At 52.5% G+C, this 19,641-nt stretch overlaps 2 non-coding genes across 2 annotated transcripts; both read right to left on the bottom strand.

Annotated features, from left to right (window-relative positions):
• Positions 1 to 2,894: 2,894 nt before the first annotated feature.
• TRNAK-CUU (transfer RNA lysine (anticodon CUU)) lies at positions 2,895 to 2,967 on the bottom strand. Its single transcript has one exon. It is a non-coding gene; the product is annotated as a tRNA-Lys (tRNA).
• A 5,166-nt stretch (positions 2,968 to 8,133) lies between these two features.
• On the bottom strand, positions 8,134 to 8,297 carry LOC149521616 (U1 spliceosomal RNA). Its single transcript, XR_016347872.1, has one exon. It is a non-coding gene; the product is annotated as a U1 spliceosomal RNA (small nuclear RNA).
• Positions 8,298 to 19,641: the final 11,344 nt, after the last annotated feature.

Here is a 19,641-nt window from a genome sequence, read left to right as displayed (position 1 = left end):
TGCCATGTCTCTGGGTGCAGCAGGGCCCTCTCTGCTCCCCTGGCCATGCTCGTGCCCTGTCACATCCCCTCATCCATCCTGGCAGCAGCCCCCCTTTGCTTCTAAACCTCCCTCAGAGTGGCTGCTTCTGCTTCCTTGGCTAAAGTCCCTCCCCCTGTGCGTGTGGCTGGCAGGGATTGCTAGAGGGATCCATTTACATGTAGCTTCACTGAAACCCCCCTCATTGGCCTGCGCCCAGGTCAGTCCATGTGTGTTAAAGGGCCTCAGGGAGCACAGAGCAGAGGGATCCCCTCGACACACACACACAGTCCCAGCCCCAAGCCTCTCCCAGATCCCAGATCCTGTGCCCTGACTTCTCTACCCTCCCACATCCTCACCCCTGCCCTGAGCCCCCCCCACGCTCACACACTCCCCAAATCCCTGCCTTGAGCCTCCCACACTCCACATTTTAATTTCTTACAGGTACTGTCCTATCACAACCCCTCCCCCAACTTCCTGCCTTCAGCCTCCCTCCTGCCCAGCCCAAGGGGTGGTGCCCAATAGAACAGTCCCTGTAAGAAATGTGTCACTTTCACCCCTGGGAGCAGCTCAGCCATGCAAAGGGGCTGCCTGGGGCAGGACATTAGCCCTGGAGGGCAGGGGTGGGTGTGGCAGTGACATCACAAGGGCCTTTTGCAGCCCCTCAGCTTATTGGCTAAAGAAGGTTGGGAGGCGGTGACCTCACAGAGAGTCCATGACAATGGCCAGGTGGGACAGGCTGCAGGGCAGGGGCCATCTCAGAGCCCCCCCTCCCCCCATGGCTTTGCTGCAGGGAGTCTCCTTGAGAGTTGCCCTTGAGGCCTTTTCAGAGCCTTCTCCTTTCCCACGACTAACTGACCTAGATGACAGACGTCGCTGTGGAGAAGGGAAGAGCCTCCAAGAAGGCCTCTGTAAATGCAGCAGGGGAATTAGCTCAAGTGGTAGAGCGCTTGCTTAGCATGCGAGAGGCAGTGGGATCGATGCCCATGTTCTCCAACTGCAGCTCAGCTCTTATCCCTTATTTTCACTGTCAAGGGCTCAGTGGCCCCCTCCCTCTTCCTACCTGCTCTCCCAAAAGAGACAGACCCGGCTCCCCTTTCTTTGCCACCAGCAATTGCCATGCTGCAAAGCAGAGAGTAGAGATATCAGGCTCTGTGGTGCAATGGAAAGCATGTTGGACTTTTAAGCTGCAACAAAATACACGACAATGTAGCACTTTAAAGACTAACAAGATGGTTTATTAGATGATGAGCTTTCGTGGGCCAGACCCACTTCCTCAGATCAAATAGTGGAAGAAAATTGTCACAACCATATATACCAAAGGATACAATTAAAAAACCGAACACATATGAAAAGGACAAATCAAATTTCAGAACAGAACGGAGAGGCGGGGGGGAAGTAAATGTCTGAGAGCTAATGATATTAGAGGTGATAATTGGGGAAGCTATCTTTGTAATGGGTAAGATAACTAGAGTCTTTGTTAGGACCCCGCCGTAAAGTGTCGAATTTTAGCATGAATAACAGTTCAGAGGATTCCCTTTAAAGTGCAGTTTTAAAAGGCTTTTGAAGCAGGATGCAGGTAATTAAGTCATTGAGATAATGTCCTTTCTGAGTTAAAATGGCAAGAAACTGGTTTTTTTCTGTATTTTCTTTCAGCTACCCTAGACTAACATGGCTACTTTTCGATCACTCTTTTAAGCTGCAGTGATTCATGTGAGCCCAGCTAGACATTCAAAGTTTGTGGGTTCAAGTCCCATGAGTGTCACTTTAGCTGCTTTCTCATTTCCAGGGCGCAGCTTTTACAGACCAGGGATCCTTAGGGTGAAACTGGGGTGGGCTTGAGTCCAGACACTTCCCAGCAGACCCCAGTGACGATGGAGGGAAGGGCTGGTTCTTGTGGCTGGGGCTGGGAGTTGTTCTGAAAAGCTTCAGGTGCCATTAGATCGTTTTATCCCTCCCTGTCTCCTACCAGTGCTGAGCAACACTCAGGCTGTGTCTGCCCTACACTGCTCTTCTGGGAAAAGCTACGCACATTTCAAAACCCAATTTGTGCAGCTTTTTCTTCTGCTTTTTTTGGGGGGGGCGGGGGGGAAGAGGCTTTTCGGACATTTGGCCTGTTACACTGGGCAAGTCACACAAGGGAGGCAGCAGGCAGAGCTGGCCCAATGCACCAACCACCCAGGGCAGGGGAGGCCAAGGCACAAGCAGCTGCCCAGCCTAATTTATCTGGCTTCCCTAGGTTGTCACCCAGGGGCATTATCAGCTGACCTTACACCCCTCCCGCCCGCTGTCACATGAGCGTTGGGCTCATCAACAGGCTGGTCAGCAGCAGCTGCAGTTACCTGGGCACCCCAATAAGAGAAGACCCTGTGTTTCTGCCTGGCTTTGAACCAGGGACCTTTTGTGTGTTAGGCAAACGTGCTAACCACTACACCAGAGAAACACATTTGAAGAGATGGAATTTGTCTGACTGTTCTGTTCCTGGCTCTTTCTAACACCCTGCTCTGCAGGGGAGGGGGATGCTCCTTGTGAACACTCCACCTCTTGTTCTCAGGGAAGCGCCTCATTTCCTCACCAGCCCCTTGAGATTTGTAGCTCAAAGCTGGAGCTGCTGTGGAAGGAGGTGAAGCTACAGAAGCTGACGGGGGACAATCAGCAGGCGGAGGGTTATTTTTTCTCCCCCCTGGGCTGATGTGGCTAGAACTGAGGAGAAGAAAATCCTCTTCCCTTCTCCTCAGAAGATGGAAATTGCAGTTGGTTCTCTCTCTGGTTCTACTAAAGCTGGACCCCAGGACTAGACTTTTTCTTTCTAAAACCCTGGTGAAAATTGAGACCCAATCGCTCACAGGCTGAGAATGTGAGTTAAGGAAGGGCACCGCCCAGCATGGGGCTTGAACCCATGACCCTGAGATTAAGAGTCTCATGCTCTACCAACTGAGCTAGCCAGGCTTCCTGTGAAAAGTTTCCTAATATCCACCTCCTGACTCAAGGCTCTTTCTTGCCCCTAATGTGGGGTTCTGGTCTGTGGAGAGGTTTGAAATCGAACCCCACTCCCAACACACCCACTTCTTCCCCCACAAGGAATGGCCCCATTTCCATCTCTCCAGGGACAGGAGAAGGGCTCTGGCCTGTTCTCTGCAAAATGCTCAGCCTGTTTCATTTTCTGCAGGAACGAGTGGGATCCATGCGCTCTGTTCCCCAGTGAGAGGTATGTGTCCTCTTCCCCCCTTTCCACAGACACAGCAGGCCAGGGGGCTATGAGCTTCCAGAGGCCCCTTCCTACTTGGCCTCCCACAAAGCTGGGGTGAAAAGCTGCTGGACCCCAGAGGTAGCAGGATTCACTCCCATCTTCTCCTGCCCGTGCCCTGGTACTGAGGGGCCGGCCCCTTTCCTGCTGCCCCAACTCTTATTCCCACAATGCACTTTGTGCAGGGGCCCTTGGTCTTTCTGCTAAGGTGCGTGGCTGGGAGCCAGGACTCAGGACCCTTCCCCCAATCCCTCCTCTGTCCCCCCCACACTGTCTGGCTGCCTCCAGCACAGGCTGAGCAGGTGACCTGACCAACAGCTGGGAGAGCATCAGGCATCTGACCACAACTCTGATCAGTCTGGGGACCAAGCTCCACTGGGCCTCAGACACCCAGCACAGGAGTAAAACTGCCTCTGGGGAACCTCAGGACAAGGAATGTAAAACCCACAGAGCATGAGGAGCTCACAGCCACCAGCCCAGCAGGTCCCACTGAGACTTGAACTCAGATTGCAGGATTCAAAGTCCTGATTGCTGCCTCTTACACCATGGGACCTACATAAACAGCATCTCCTGGGGACCTGGGATATTCAGGTCTCAGGCTGGCCTCTGCTCTCCTGGCTTCCCACCAAGGCTATGTCTACACTCGCGGCTTCTTGTGCGAGTAATATGCAAATGAGGCTAAGTGTGGAACATCTCCAAACCTCATTTGCATACCTAATGAGACACCGTTTTTTCAGAAGAGGCTTTTGGGCAAGAATGAGTTATATCTATTACTTTTCAGGAAGAACGGCATTGCGTAAGAGGGTTTTTCTTGCGCAAGAAGGGGCAGTGTAGACGCTCCTTCTTGCGCAAGAGCCTCTTCTGAAAAAAATGGTGGCTCATTAGTTATGCAAATGAGGGTCAGCTAGATTCCATGCTTAGCCTCATTTGCATATTACTCGCACAAGAAGCTGTTAGACATAGCCCAACAGTTTCATCTCTCAGGACTCTCTGGCTACATCTCCACGGCACATTTATTTTGGAATAAGCTATTCTTGAACAGTGATTTCAAAATAGCACTGCAGGGAAATTTCAGAATGAGTCCGAGTCAGGCTCCGCTAATGTAGACGAATTATCTCAATTTAGAGCCCTCGTAGAAATAACTTAGAAGGGGCCTAGGGAGGGGCCATTTTGAAATAGCGGAAGTGGAGCATCTCCACACGCATTATTCTGAAATAGCTAATTGGGAACAGGTGTTATTCTTTGTAGAATGAGGTTTACAGAAGTTGGAATAAACCATCTATTACTTCAGATTATTTCACATTAACGGAATTGCTGCACAGACTTTGGCATTGTTATTCTAAATGGCCATATTCCAAAATAACTTTTCTGTGTAGACAGAACCTGTGTCTTGCTCCAGCTCTGCTGCGTTCAGGACAAATTCCTTGTTAGGGTCCATCTCAGTCTGGGGTCAATGAGGGTCCATCCCACCTGAGATGTGTGTTACACAAAAGCCTCGTGTTCCCTGCCTAGTGCACAATACGGGCTGCAGGTATCTGTTTTGTGTGGGGGTGTAGCTCAGTGGCAGAGTGTTCAACTGCAGATCAAGTCGTTCTTGGTTCAAATTCAAGTGCCCCCTTAGGAAATCTTCCTTCAATAGAAACATTTACCTTTTCAGACCAAGCCTCAGACCAGCTGGACTAACCAGCCCACATCACAGTGAGTTGCTAGTGGCCCCATCAGAGAAAAGCCCTTGGCGGCTGCAGAGAGGTCCCTGTAGCTGTCTGTAGTGTTTTTTCCAACAGTACTCTTGTGGGGCTGCTCGCTTGTGTGTTTAATGCTTGTTACTAGTAATGCTAAGGTTATGGGTTCAAGCCCCATGCTGGCGCCAAGGCTGTTTGGTTTGGTGCTTTGCCTTTCTGTACCTACCTGCTAAGAACAAGGAAAAAGAAAAAAGTCCTGAGAGGTAAAACAGTGGAAAGGGAGCAGAGTGTCAGCTCCTCTTCCTGTAGCACTGCCCATGCAGGAGAGAGAAGGGGCAGTTTGGGTCACCCAGCTCTTCCCAATGTGAAAACGGCAAGTGTTGCCTTAGCAGTGAGGGAGAGGTGGGAAGGAGCCTGAAGTAACCTCTTGGGTCACAGCTGCTGTAACATGTGACAATGAGACACTGAGGTGAGAAAAATGACTAGACAGTGGCCATGTGAAACATCAGGCTGGTTTCCCTGAGTTTCCCTGAGTGGGAATCAGACCAGACCAACAAGAGTTTTGTATCCTAGCCACTAGACCACCAGAGACACCTGACACATGCCTCTTTGCTCACTTACACTAGCCTTTCGCAGGATGAGGGTCCATTCTCCCTTGCCCAGAGGGGACAAGAACAGAAACCAAACAGAACATCAAAGCAGCCAGACTGGGCCATGCCAGTTGTCCAACTAGCCCAGGATCCTGTCTCACAACAGCAGCCAATTTCATTGTCCCGAGGGAATCCTCAGGACAGACACTTGTTAAGTGATCCCTCCCGTCACCCATTCCCAGCTCCTGGAATTTTTTAAAAGCCGGAAAAAAGCGGCGGACATTTTTATTTAAATGCCGCGGGGGATATTTAAATCCCCCGCGGATTTCCCTACGACGACTGGTGAAATTTACATGCCCCTTCCGGAAAAGGGGCCAGTGTAGACGAGCCCCTGTAGTGGGCACACCCACCCCTCATTTTAGCTGGCTGACAGCAAGCAGCAGTTCAGCCCCTGCTTACATGCGGAAAAGACTACTGGGAAAAGACCGTAACAATTTTCCGGAAAAGGACTTTTGCCTGAATGGGAGCAGCATAGTTTTTCCGGAAAAGCACTGATGATTTTACAGTAGATCGTCAGTTGCTTTTCTGGAAATTCAAGGGGCCAGTGTAGACAGCTAGCAAGTTATTCCAGAAAAGCGGCTGTTTTTCCGGAATAAGTGGCCAGTGTAGACACATCCCCAGGCTACGTCTAGACTGGCATGATTTTCCGGAAATGCTTTTAACGGAAAAGTTTTCTGTTAAAAGCATTTTCGGAAAAGCATGTCTAGATTGGCAGGATGCTTTTCTGCAAAAGCACTTTTTGCGGAAAAGCGTCTGTGGCCAATCTAGACGCGCTTTTCCGCAAAAAAGCCCCGATCGCCATTTTCGTGATCGGGGCTTTTTTGCGGAAAACAAATCTCTGCTGACTACACTGGCCCTTTTGTGCAAAAGTTTTTCGGAAAGACTTTTGCCCGAAAGGGAGCAGCATAGTATTTCCGCAAAAACACTGACAATCTTACATGAGATCGTCAGTGCTTTTGTGGAAATTCAAGCGGCCAGTGTAGACAGCTGGCAAGTTTTTCCGGAAAAGTGGCTGATTTTCCGGAAAAACTGGCCAGTCTAGACACAGCCCCAGTAATCTGTTTCCCAGCAGCCGCTGAGTTGGGGCCTAGGCCGGAGGATGTTGCGAAGGCCGAGATACCGAGGCAGTGTGATGAAATGCATCCCCCCCCGTACTCAAGGAGCTGACTGGGGTGACATCTGAGACATGGAGGATTAGTTCAGAAAACTCGCGGCAGGCGGGAGAGATTCCCGAAGAGGGGGAAGGGGCAACCTATCAAAAGGGTATATCTGCTGTCTTCAGGAAAGCTGTGGGTACCGTCTCACGTGACTTGCGCACGAACGCGCTCGCTAGCCAAACGCAAGCTAGACGGAGCTACCGTCAGGGGGCTGCTAAAGGGTCAGGGATACCGTTCCCGGGGAATAGTTATCGCCATAGTGCCCAGCCTTGCTGGAAGGGCGTAACGAGCGGGGGTCCTTGTGGGCCCGGTTCCCTTCCTCGGCCATTCAGATGGGCGGCGTAGAGAGTACGCTTATCAAGACTGCGGAGGACCCCGAGCTGGGAGGGGTTGCAGGTGCTGTGGAGGACGGGATCCTCGCTATTCGAAATGATCTGGACAAAGCGGAGAAATGGTTTGGAGAGACTATGATGAAGTTCAATAAGGCCAAATGCAAAGTACTCCGCTTACGAACGATTGATCCGTTGCTTGTGCCCACGTGCAGGGTGGCAGAGAGAGAGAGAGAGAGAGAGAGAGAATGGGAAACGGCTGTCTAGGAAGGAATACTGTGGACAAGAATCGGCGCAGCAGGGGAGAGGGCCAGAGAGAGGCTGGCTGTCACAGCGGACCATGAGGTAAACAGGAGTCGAGAGCGGTAAACGGGTTGCCAGAGCAGCGAACATCATTCTGGGGCGCACTAGCGGAAGCAGCAGCGTCGTGCACAAGACAGGAAAAGTAATTCTTCCGCTCTACACAGTGAGGATTAGGCCTAGCTGGAGCATTGGGCCCTGTGGGCGGGAAGGGAGGCAGACTCATACAAATCGGAGACAGGGAATGCAGAAAAATGCAAGAGAAACTGACTGTGCGGAGTGTAGAAGGTTGGAAGGGAGTCTGCTAGAGGGGAGCTGCTAAGAGTTTTCAGGGCCATAAAAGGCTGCTAGGCAGTGAAGGGAGAACTTCTGGTTCTTCTGAAGCTTGGGGGTGGGGGGTGCAGGATGAGAAACAAGGGGCTGGGGCTGGGGCTGCAGCAAGGGCCGGCAGGCCGGCCAGTTGTTAGGGGAAACTTCCTGTAAGGCAAGCAGGGTGGCTGAAAAGGAGCATCAATGGCCTAGAAAAGCAATGTGATTCCCGGGACATGGCAGAAAAAGCAGAAAAAAGAGCACCCCCCCCCCACAGGCCAGGCCGGGCCAAGCCAGAGCATAGAACAGGGACCAAGCAGAGAAAAACGCAGAAAACTAGCAATGCTCAACACAGAGAGAAAAAAGAGCAAGAACAGAAGCAGCAATGTCCCCTCTCCATTTGCCTTGGTCATTTGTCAGTCTATTGTTCACAGCGAGCGCCAGGGGAAAGCGCGAACGCAGCCCCCCACTACCACAAATTATGCAGTCGAGTTTCCCGCATTTGGGGAAATCACAGGGGTCAGCCCACCCACAGTGCAATGGATAAGCCTCACCCTGGGAAAACCACCTTCATGATCATGGTATCTCCCCTGCCAGGTAAGTATGAGTTCCAACCGCACAACCACCGCCTGCCCCCCACCGCCCAAACCCTTTCACATCACGGTGGACGCCTCCTCGCGCACCCGCAACGCCGTGCCACAAACGCTCCCCTACCGCCTGCACCCGCCCCCAAGCCGCCCCTGACACCCACACCAAGCCCCACTTGCCCAAAGCGGGCCCCACTCACCAGCCCGCTCCCGCTCCCACAAGCCTCCACTCACGCCCACATCTGCATACATGCTCACACCGCTCCACCTCTCTGCCCAGGACACACCCCCACCTGCCTGTCTGCCCGGGCCCGGCGCTCTCTCCCCTCTCCGGCCTGAGCCCCGCTTCGGCGGCAAGGAGCCCAGCGGAGCTGCTGCACCCCTACTCCCGACCCCGCTGGCGCTCTCCCCGGCTGCGGCCCGCACACCCAGCAGGGACTGGCTCGGGCAGGAGCCAGCACTTGGGAGGCACCGGGTCCGTGCGGCTTCTGCTTTTGCCCAGACACCCCCGGTCCAGCCGGGCATGTCTCCCTCCGGAGCTGGGCTCATCTGGGCTGTCTACACACTGGCCACTTATTCCGGAAAATCAGCCGCTTTTCCAGAATAACTTGCCAGCTATCTACACTGGCCCCTTGAATTTCCGGAAAAGCACTGAAGATCTACTGTAAGAAATCAGCCGCTTTACCGGAAATACTATGCTGCTCCCGTTCGGGCAAAAGTCCTTTTTCCGGAAAACTGTTCTGGAAAAGGGCCAGTGCAGACAGCACGTAGTGTTTTCCGCAAAAAAGCCCCGATCGCGAAAATGACGATCAGGGCTTTTTTGCGGAAAAGCGCGTCTACATGGCACGGATGCTTTTCTGCAAAAAGTGCTTTTCCGGAAAAGCATCCTGCCAATGTAGACGTGCTTTTTCCAGAAATACTTATAACGGAAAACTGTTCCGTTTTAAGCATTTCTGGAAAATCATGCCAGCGTAGATGTAGCCCCAGAGCACACTAGGGGGGCAAGAAGGAAGTGGGTGTGGGGTGGGGGGAGAAGGCAGGAGCCCTCCGGGGAGGCACAGGAATCTTTCCCCCTCCCAGTAGGAGAAACATCTGTCCTTTCTGCTCCCCCTCCCCTCCCCCTCCTGCACACACACACGCCCCACTCCTCCAGCCCTCCTGGCTAACCCCGGGCACGTCACCCCGGCTCTTCTGGGCCTCCCTTCCCCCTTTGGCAAAATGGGGCTGATGAGGCTTCCCTCCATGGCAGCAGGGGCGGATGAGAGTTTTGTGGGGCCCAGGGCAGCACGATATCATGGGGCCCCTCCTAGGGAGAAAAAATAGAAAAAAGGGGTCGTCCCACCCCCGTGCCCACTCCTCCAGTAGCCCCACACTGATCATGTGAGCTACCCCTCCTCATCCCCTCTCCTAACACCTCCCTCTACACACCTGCCCTGCCTCTCTCCTCTGGTGCTGGTCCCTCCCCTGCAGAGCTGTGTCTAGACTGGCTAGTTTTTCGGGAAAATCAGCCACTGTTCTGGAAAAACTTGCCAGCTGTCTATACTGGCCACTTGAAATTCCGCAAAAGCACTGACTTCCTATTGTAAGAAATCAGTGCTTTTTCCGGAAAAACTATGCTGCTCCCGTTCAGGCAAAAGTCCTTTTCCGGAAAAACTGTTCTGGAAAAGGGCCAATGTAGACAGCCCAGTAGTCTTTTCCGCAAAAAAGCCCTGATCACAAAAATGACGATTGGGGCTTTTTTGTGGAGAAGCGCGTCTACAGGGCGCAAAAGTGTCAGTTTAGACAGCGGAGATTTGTTTTGTTTTGCGCAAAAGCACGTCTAGATTGGCCACAGATGCTTTTCCACAAAAAGTGCTTTTGCGGAAAAAACATCTGTGCCAATCTAGACTCTCTGTTCCGAAAATGCTTTTAAAGGAAAACTTTTCCCTTAAAAGCATTTCCAGGAAATCATGCCAATCTAGACGCAGCCTGGGTGTAAAGTGTCAAATTTAAGCATGAATGACAATTCAGAGGTTTCTCTTTCAAGTCTGGTGGTAAAATGGCTTTGAAGGGCTGTGTCTAGACTGGCAAGTTTTTCCGCAAAATCAAGTGATTTTGCGGAAAAACTTGCCAGCTGTCTACACTGTCCGCTTGAATTTCCGCAAGAACACTGACGATCTCATGTAAGATTGTCAGTGTTCCTGTGGAAATACTGTGCTGCTCCCGTTCAGGCAAAAGCCCTCTTGCACAAATCATTTGCGCAAGAAGGCCAGTGTAAACAGCACAGTACTGTTTTCCGCAAAAAAGCCCCAATCGCGAAAATGGCGATCGGGGCTTTTTTGCGGAAAACCACGTCTAGATTGGCACGGACGCTTTTCTGCAAAAAGTGCTTTTGCGGAAAAGCATCCTGCCAATCTAGATGTGCTTTTCCGAAAACGCTTTTAACAGAAAACTTTTCCATTAAAAGCATTTTCGGAAAATCATGCCAGAGTAGACGTAGCCAAGCAGTTTGCAAGTAATCAAGTCGTTGAGACAATGCCATTTCTGGTTGAAATGGCAAAACACTGTTTTTCTTTGTGATACTGTCTGATATCCCTTTTGTGTGTATTGATTCTTTGGCGAAGCATCTGAGACGTTTGTCCAGTTATATACATTATCTTACCCATTACAAAGATAGCTTCCCCAATTATCACCTCTAATATCATTAGCTCACAGACATTTACCTCCCCCCTCCCATCTCTCCTCTGTTCTGAAATTTGATTTGTCTTTTTATAGGTGTTCACTTTTTTAGATTGTATCCCTTGACTACGTCTAGACTGGCATGATTTTCCACAAATGCTTTTAATGGAAGGCTGTGTCTAGACTGGCCAGTTTTTCCGGAAAATCAGCCACTTTTCCAGAAAAACTTGCCAGCTGTCTACACTGGCAGCTTAAATTTAGGCAAAAGCACTGACGATCTCGCGTAAGATTGTCAGTGTTCTTGCGGAACTACTATGCAGCTCAGGTTCGGGCAAAAGTCCTTTTGCGCAAAACTTTTGAGCAAAAGGGCCAGTGTAGACAGCCCAGATTTGTTTTCCGCAAAAAAGCCCCGATTGCGAAAATGGCGATCGGTGCTTTTTTGAGGAAAAGCGCATCTAGATTGGCACTGACGCTTTTCCACAAAAAGTGCTTTTGGGGAAAAGTGTCCGTGCCAATCTAGATGCTCTGTTCCAAAAATGCTTTTAACGGAAAACTTTTCCATTAAAAGCATTTCTGGAAAATCATGCCAGTCTAGATGTAACCCCTCTTGTTAGCACTACATAGCTCTATTTTTTTGTTTTAGCTAGACTAGACTAACACGACTACTGCTATTAAAAAAGGTAGCACACCATAACATACAACAACATTTTCAAATAGACACGGACATCTACAGGCCTTACTACAAAAACTAATAGTTCAGTTCTGTTTTTTCACACCATTGAGTAGCTTCACACGGCTTGTTTTTGTACAAAAATCCCAATGGCAGAAAATATGCAAATGAGATTGTGACACATGCAATTGAGTACCTCATTAACATATTTTTATGGAGAAAACTTCTAGTGTAAATGTAGCCTCTGTGGCTACTTCTAGACTGGCATGATTTTCCACAAATGATTTTAACAGAAAAGTTTCTCCATTAAAAGCATTTGCGGAAAAGAGCATCTAGATTGGCACGGACGCTTTTGCGCAAAAGCACTTTTTGCAGAAAAGCGTCCATGCCAGTCCAGACGTGGTTTTGCGCAAGAAAGCCCCGATCGCCATTTTCGCCATCGGGGCTTTTGTGCACAAAACAGTCCTGAACTGTCTACACTGGCCCTCTTGTGCAAATACATTTGCGCAAGAGGGCTTTTTCCCGAACGGGAGCAGCATATTATTTGCGCAAGAACGCTGACAATCTTACATGAGATTGTCAGTGTTCTTGTGCAAATTCAATTGGCCAATGTAGACAGCTGGCAAGTTTTTCTGCAAAAGTGGCCTCTTTTGCAGAAAAACTTGACAGTCTAGACGTAGCCAGTGAGTTACCAGCAGTGGGGCTGTTAGTGTCGGCATCTAAATAATTGCACCATTAGGCCATGTCTTCATTCTGGTGGAGATGGCTGCTGCAATCCATCTTCCGCAGCTTGATTTAGCAAGTCTAGCTAAGCCTCACTAAATCAAACCCCTAGGGCAACTCCTGCTCTTTGCTACTATCCTACTTCCACTGTGAGGGCACCACCAAGCTCAACTGAAGGTAAAAACAACTCCAGATACATGTTGAAGAATAGACCCATTAACCTGGCAACAAGGCACCACTGGGAGCTGAACCCAGGATCTCCTGCTTACTAGGCACTTTAGCCAACTAAGCCATGGTACCCTCCTTGAAAGCAGCCCTAAAACTGTTCTACTTTATGGTCCGAGACACCCCTTCCCATTCCAAAGTGCAGCCGTTCCCCATTCCCCTCCGGCTCTTGCCATGACTCAAGGCCTGCGCAGCCCAAGACATTGGATTGGCAGCTGGTACCCAAAACCTTTTTGTCAATTGTAGCACCAGGCCCCAAAGGGACAGACCCAAGGCAGCCGCCTGGTCCTAAGGCCGGGCCTGCAGCCAGGGGGAGGGAGAAGAATCTCTCCTTTCAGCTGGAGTTGAATCAGCCACCTAAGGGCACTTGCCGAGCACCCGCTACAGGCCTCTGCTCTGCCAGCTGAGCTATGGAAGGTGCCTGGGGCAGGCTGCTTTGCCCAGGTGGCTCTTGGACGAGTGCCGGGGCAAGAGCCCCCCAAAGGGGCCGGCCTCCCAGGGGAGGGGCAGAGGAACCCAGCAGCACAGGGGTGTCACAGGCGCTTCACCCGCAGAAGGACCCTTGAGTGATCCAGGCAGAAACGCCGCGTCTCGCTCCCTGCAGCTCCCCTTGCTGCCCTGGCAGGCGCTACCCCTTCTCCCACCGGCCTGGGCCTGGCCTCCCTCCCCCGCCCGGCACCACAGAAAGCCCCTTGGCGTGAGCCTGGGCAAGCCAGAGGCCTCAGGCCTGTCCCCTCTGAGGGGCTTGTGCCTCGGCCTCCTCTGCCCTTGGTGCCGGCTCTCCCGGCTGCCCCTGAGCGCTGCTGGCCAAAGGAGGCAGCAAGGCAGGAGAGGGGGGAGGAGCAAGTCCCGCTGAGGCCGACAGCTCGGGCTCAAGCCTCCAGCCCCAGGACAAAACCTTCAGCCGGGCCCGTGTGGCTCCCTCCTGCCCCCGCACACGCTCACAGGGGGAAACGTGCCCCATGTTCCATCCCCGCGCCAGGGGCGATGGGCTCAGCCCTCCAGCAGCCCACAGGGCCTGTGAGGGACGGACTGAGAGCAGGGCCCCACTGACACCCCCCGTCCTGCCCCACTGGCCTGCGTGCGGCGCTGGCACGGGACAGGCAGGAACAGCAGCCAGAGCAGAAAGCAGCTTGGACTGACGGGCGAGTCTCATATGCTGACCAGAGTCCCAGACCCTGGGTTCTGTGGCCAGCCCCCCTGTGGCCACAATGCTACTCCAGGGGGTCTGGTTCCAGGGCCACCTAACCCCAGGGCCTAGGGGGCGAGGGGCTAGAGGCCTTTGCCCTGGATTCTCAGAGCTCCCCCAGTGTCAGCTGCCAGGAGGGGGAATCTCCCGCAGGGCCAGTGGGATGTAGAAAGTTTCTCCTCAGGAACCTCCCTCTGGGCAGTGCCCCCAGCCCAGTCCCTGCCCCAGGATGGGTAGCACTTGTGGGGGCAGGTAAGAGATACCCCCTCCCCTTACCCAGAGAGCAGCCCCCCCCCCCCCAGGGCTGCAGTGGGAGGATCTGGCCCTGGGCTGCTCCCAGCAGAGGGGGCTGTGATCCCAGCCTGGGTCCAGGGAAACTGCTCCCAGCACGTGTTCCATGGGGGCTGGCCAAATACAAGGCAGGGAAAACAGACTGGATTGGGATCTACTGGTAGATCATGGAGTCTCTGACAGGTGGTTTGGCCAAGAGATTATCAAGCCCAGCACTTCAGCTGCCCCCAAAGACTCCTGCGCATCGCCTGCCCTTTGCCTTGGAGCTGCCCCTCAGGACCCTCTGCTTTCTGTGCAGAGCAGGGGAGGGAGAGAAGGGTGCTGATCTCAAGGTGCCCCCTCCCCCATAGCCTCTATCCTATCTTCACAGAGCAGAGATGGGCCACAGCAGGACTTGGGAAGGAGTTTGCTGGCTGCTTTTTTGAGTGATACAGGGCCAGGAGAGCGGTGAGTCTGCCTTAGCCCTATTGTACCACCACCCAAAATCCACCTGAGGTAAGCAGTGCCCAGCTGGTGCCCAGATCATGAAACCCTACCCAAGTCATGAACCCCCTCTTGTACCCCAAGCCCCTGCCCCAGCCTCAAGCACCCTGACATCTAAATGCTCTCCCAAATCCTGCACCTAGAACCCGTTCCCACACCTCAACTGCCTCTCCCAAGCTCAGCTCAGAGTCCCTTTCACATTCCAAATCCCTTAATCCAAGACCAGAGCCTGCACCCCAACCCTCTGCCCCTGCCTGGTGAAAATGAAGGAAGGTGGTGGAGGGAGGGAGGCCGGAGTGAGCAGGGGCAGGGCCTCAGAGAAGGGGCACAAAGGAGACGGGACAGGGTATTTGGGTTTGAGGTAGATCTTGGATTGCACTTAAATTCAAAAGGTGATCTTGTGCTTGAAAAGGTTGGAGACCACTGAACTAGGGGGTGAAATGTGAACTCTGGGGCCAAGGCAGCAGGTCCCACCCCCCAATCAGGGAGCAGCTGCCCTTGGTCTGACATTGGGGGCACCCATAGCGGGTTCAAAGCCAGTATCAGAAGGAGGCAGGGGGAAGGGGGAGGTGCAGAGTGACTCTGATGATGGGGGGGGGGGGCAAGCCTGCAGGGGCAGGCGCATCTGATAGTTGGACAGAGAAGGGCAAACTGGGAGGAGGGAGGGTTGGATCAAAACTGACTGACTCGCTGGGAAGTGCTGTCCCTCCTGCCCCTGCCCAGCCTCTGACCTAGGTAGCAGGGAGCCCTGGGGGGCCCCTAGTCACAAGGGCAGGGTGGGGGGTGGAGCTAGAAGGTCCCATGGCAGTTGGGGGAACAGCAGTGGGGGAGGGGCTGGGTTGGGGAGGGAGAGTAACAGATGGGACAGGCAAACCGGGGCTCTTCCCTTCCCCTCCCATGACCCAGACACGCCCTGTCACTGGCACAGAACAACCACGTGCCTGCCCAGGTCCTGGTTGTGTCTGAGCATGAGGGGCAGTGACCCCCTGGGGTCAGTGGTCCTGAGCTTGTGGGGCCAGAGGGGAGGGGAACACGAGGGGTTGGAGCAGGCACCTGTGACCACTCGGGGTCCTGCCCAGGGAACAGGGCAGTGACACAGAAAGCAGCCCCCGGGGTGGAGGAGGCCCCTGTTACCCACATTCTTCCCCACCCCATCAGGGGCAATACAATAGCCTGTTGGGCTGGCCAGCCCGGCCTTAGCAGCTGGGAGACACTGCTCCCCAAATGGGTCCTGTCTCTGATGATCATTAATGACGGGGCAAGTCCCGTTCCTCAGCAGCAGGTTAGTTTATTGGGTGCAAAGGGGAACAGAATTTGATTGTGAAACATAAGGGGACAATGGGGGGAGGGGGGTTAATCCTTCTCCCTCTTAGCTCCCCCTCCCCCAACAAGGAAAATGACTGTAGCAGTTTCCCTCCAGGAAAGGAGAGGATGCTGCAATGAAAAGCTCTGAGGAAAACCCCCAAACCTGAGAGGATTTTCTCTCAGTAACTGACGGACACAGGACAGAGCCAAACCGGAGACGTGACCTCAGAGTCAATGGTGAAGGACCTGTAAAAGGGGAGTTGTTCCCAGCCATGGAGGGGGGGGAGACTTCGTCCTTTGGGGGTTTAGCTCCCCTCCCCTACACTGGGCCATTACTCAGGGCAAGTTTCCCCCACAGAATAAGAGGGGGCTGCGGACGGGGATTGGGGAACTCACAGCTGGGGTGGATTTTCCACCAGTATCTGGGGATGAGACAGGAAGTGTGACAATCCGAGGAGGTTTTCTCTCCGTCCCCAGCACCCAGAGAGAAGGGACTGAGCTGAAGGGGGTTTTACATCTAATTTGGCCATTCAATGGAAAAGGGGGGAGTCAGTGGGGTTTGGTCCATATTGGGTTATCAGAGAGAAAAGAGCAAAATCCAAGGGAATTTTTCACCCACACTCAGTCACTAGATGGCATATGGTGAGTCCCCAGCTCTGTCAGTAATGGGGGCAGCAGGGAACCCAGGACAACGCTGCATTACCAGGGCAGGGGTGGGGGTGGAGGGGCTGGCAGTGTAAGCTGTGTGCTTGGGCAGCCCCCCAGGAGAGATTCAAATGCTGCCCAGCTGATGAGCAGAGTGCCCACAGCTGTTCACAGCTGAGAAGCATATTTTTATACTAGTGGTGCACATCTGCATATTCCTCAATGCACATAACAAAATTTATTCCATGCACAGATGGAAACAATTAGAGGGAGCACTGGAGAGGTGGGAAAGGGTCCTTGAAATAACCTCTTCTGTCACAGCTGCTATCACATGTTGCAATGAGGTAAGAGAAATGGCTAAGCAGTTGTAGTGGGAAAACTCAGGCAGCCTTTCCTAACTGGGAATTGAACCCAGGCCTCAGCAGTAAAAGTGCTGAATCCTAATCACAAGACCACCAAGTACAGCTGAAAGCTGTTTCTTTGCTCACTCTCACTTACAGTAGCCTTTTGCAGGCCACTTTGTCCCCTTCAGGACGGGGTGTCCATTCTCCCTTGAGAACAGACAAGAACAGAAACCAGACAAAACAGCCAGACTGGGCCATGCATGGTGTCCCTCTAGCCCGGGATCCTGTCCCACCACAGCAGCCAATTTCACTGTTCCTAGGGAATCCTCAGGACAGACAATTATTAAGTGATCCCTCCCATCACCCATTCCTAACTTCTGGAATACACTAGTTGGGGACACCTTCCCTGTCCATCCTGGTGAAATGCCATTGATTGACTGTTCCTGCATTAAATTATCCAGTTCTTTTTTGGACCTTCATGTAGATTTCACCTTCAAGGAGTTCCATTGGGTGCAAAAATGCTTCCTTTTGGTTTATTTTTAACTTGATTACTTACGAGTTTCATTCTGTCACCCTGATTCTTGAGTAGGAGAAAAAATATTCTTATTTACTTTTTGCACTCCTCTTCTCATTACATAAGCCTCTGTCCCAATGCCCCTTAGTCAACGCTTTCCCAGTCTGAGAAGAACTTCCATGAACTCATGGGAGCTGCTGTCCCAAAGAAGAGGCATTTCCTGCAGAAAAGATGGCCAAACCCAATCACCCTACACAAAGCCTCAGGAAATACCAATGGACACTGGGAAAGCTACCTCTTGGGTAGCACGAGCCAACTAACACCATGAATGGAAGAGTCCCAATGAGACTTCTCAGCCCAGTGGCAGAGGGGCAGCGCCCTAAGGAGACAGATCCTAAGGCAGAGGAGGCCTTTGAAGGGAACAGAGATGTAAGGTAAGAAGTAAGGGGAACAAGTCACCTCTCCTCAGGCAAGACGTGGTGGGAAACTGCCAGTTCTAGTGCAAGCCAAGCTCCAAGGGCTGGTTCCTGGACCAGTGGCTATCTGCAGGACCTGGCTTGAGAAGTGCCAAAGAGCCATGTGTGACCAGGAGAGGGTGCAGAAGGAACATGGATGAAAGAGCAGGTTGGGATAGAGGAGAGAAGGAGCACGAAAAAGGGAAGGTGTCAGAGCAAACAGGAGGTGCAGGGTTTTGAGAGAGAGCAAAGCGAGGGGATTGGAGTGGGTGGGGTCTGGGCATGAGGCAGGACCTTATGTGGAGTCATGTCCTCTTGCAGCAAAGGCAACAGCCATACTGCCCCAGAGGTGCACAGTCAAAGTAGTGGCTCTTCCAGGGTGGGCCCTGGACTGTGTGACCACAATGACCTGGTCCCAGCCAAGGACCACTGAGGACCCTCAGTCTCAATGCTGCCTCCTCCCATCTCAGCCTAACCTGCTGAGCTGTCTCCCACATGCTTCAGAAAACCAGCACACAACACATGCCACAGGCTGTTCACGCCTGCACCAGAGGAGTAGGCCTGGAACTGCCTTATGGGCATCAAGGGGAGCCACAATAAGAGGGAATTTTGTTTTTCTGCCTCTTCTGGAGCCAGGGACCTTGTGTGTGTCAGGCAAACATGAGCACCACTACACCACACTAACTGCTTTCTTCAGCTGCTGAATTTACACTTGGGCAAATATTCAGTTGCTAACCATTTGGCCAACACAGATTACTGCGGGGGAAAGGAATTCTCTGTAGTCAATTTTGTGCCCTGAGGTAGGGCCCAATCCGAAGGAGGCTGGGTCCCCAAGGACTCCATCCCAAAACAGAGAACCAGTTTACAATCCAGATGCTTAACATTTGCTGCATTTCTTCCTCCACCTGACTCTGCCAAACCTCAAGGCCGGCTCTACAGTCCCAGCAGCTGGGGGAGATGTGCATGTTAGAGCCTCTGCCCACTGAGCTGTAGCCTTCTGTGCCTGGGGAGCCAGACATTGCCAGAGCTTGAAGACTGGAGGGAAATGGGGAATGACCAAACTTTGGGAGGCAATGGTATCATCTGGAACCATAAAGTAGAACAGTTTAAAGCATTGTTCAAGGAGGGCATGATGGCTTAGCTGGCTAAAGCAGCTGTCTTGTAAACAAAAGATCCTGGGTTCAACTTCCAGTAGTGACTTTGTGCAGCTTTTGCTCATTTTTCCTAACCCCTTGTGGGACACAGAAGAGGCCTCCCCTGGCCACCTATGGAACTGCGGGTTCAGGAAAAGGCTGATTGGAGAGGCACTTTGGGAAGGAAACAACAAGCCCCAAGAGCTTTCTCCCCCACAGGTGAGAAGCACCAGATGCCCTAACTCTCTACAGCTGCAGGAGCTGCAGAAGTTGCACTGGCAGGCTCTCTAGGCACTGATACCCCCAAGGAATCACAAGGGCATGTGGCAGTGACTGTCCTGTTCCAGCAATTGCAGTCAGAGCCCTGCCTTGCCAGTGCCAGTTACAGCAGCCTCTGCATCTGCTCCAGGCTTGTGGTTTCCTTCTTCCCAATGCTCCTCTCCAACCAGCCTTTTCCTCAGCCAGCAGTTCTATAGGTGGCCAGGGGAGGCCTCTTCTGTGCCCCACAAGGGGATAGAAAAATGCAAGCAAAGGCTGCATCAAGGCACCACAGGGAGTTTAAGCCAAGATCTCCTGTTTACAAGGCAGCTGCATTACCCAAGTCGTGGTGCCCATTACCAAAGCTTCTTTAAAACTGTTTTTAAGGTCCCAGACAACACCTTTGAATCCTAGGCTGTGTCTAGACTGGCCAGTTTTTCCAGAAAATCAGCCGCTTTTCCAGAAAAAC

The sequence above is a fragment of the Pelodiscus sinensis genome, chromosome 25 (genome assembly GCF_052426305.1).
Source record: "Pelodiscus sinensis isolate ZL-2025 chromosome 25, ASM5242630v1, whole genome shotgun sequence".
Taxonomy (NCBI): Eukaryota; Metazoa; Chordata; order Testudines; family Trionychidae; genus Pelodiscus; species Pelodiscus sinensis.
The sequence above is the reverse complement of the archived record's forward strand: the minus strand, read 5'-3'. Positions and strand labels throughout refer to the sequence as shown.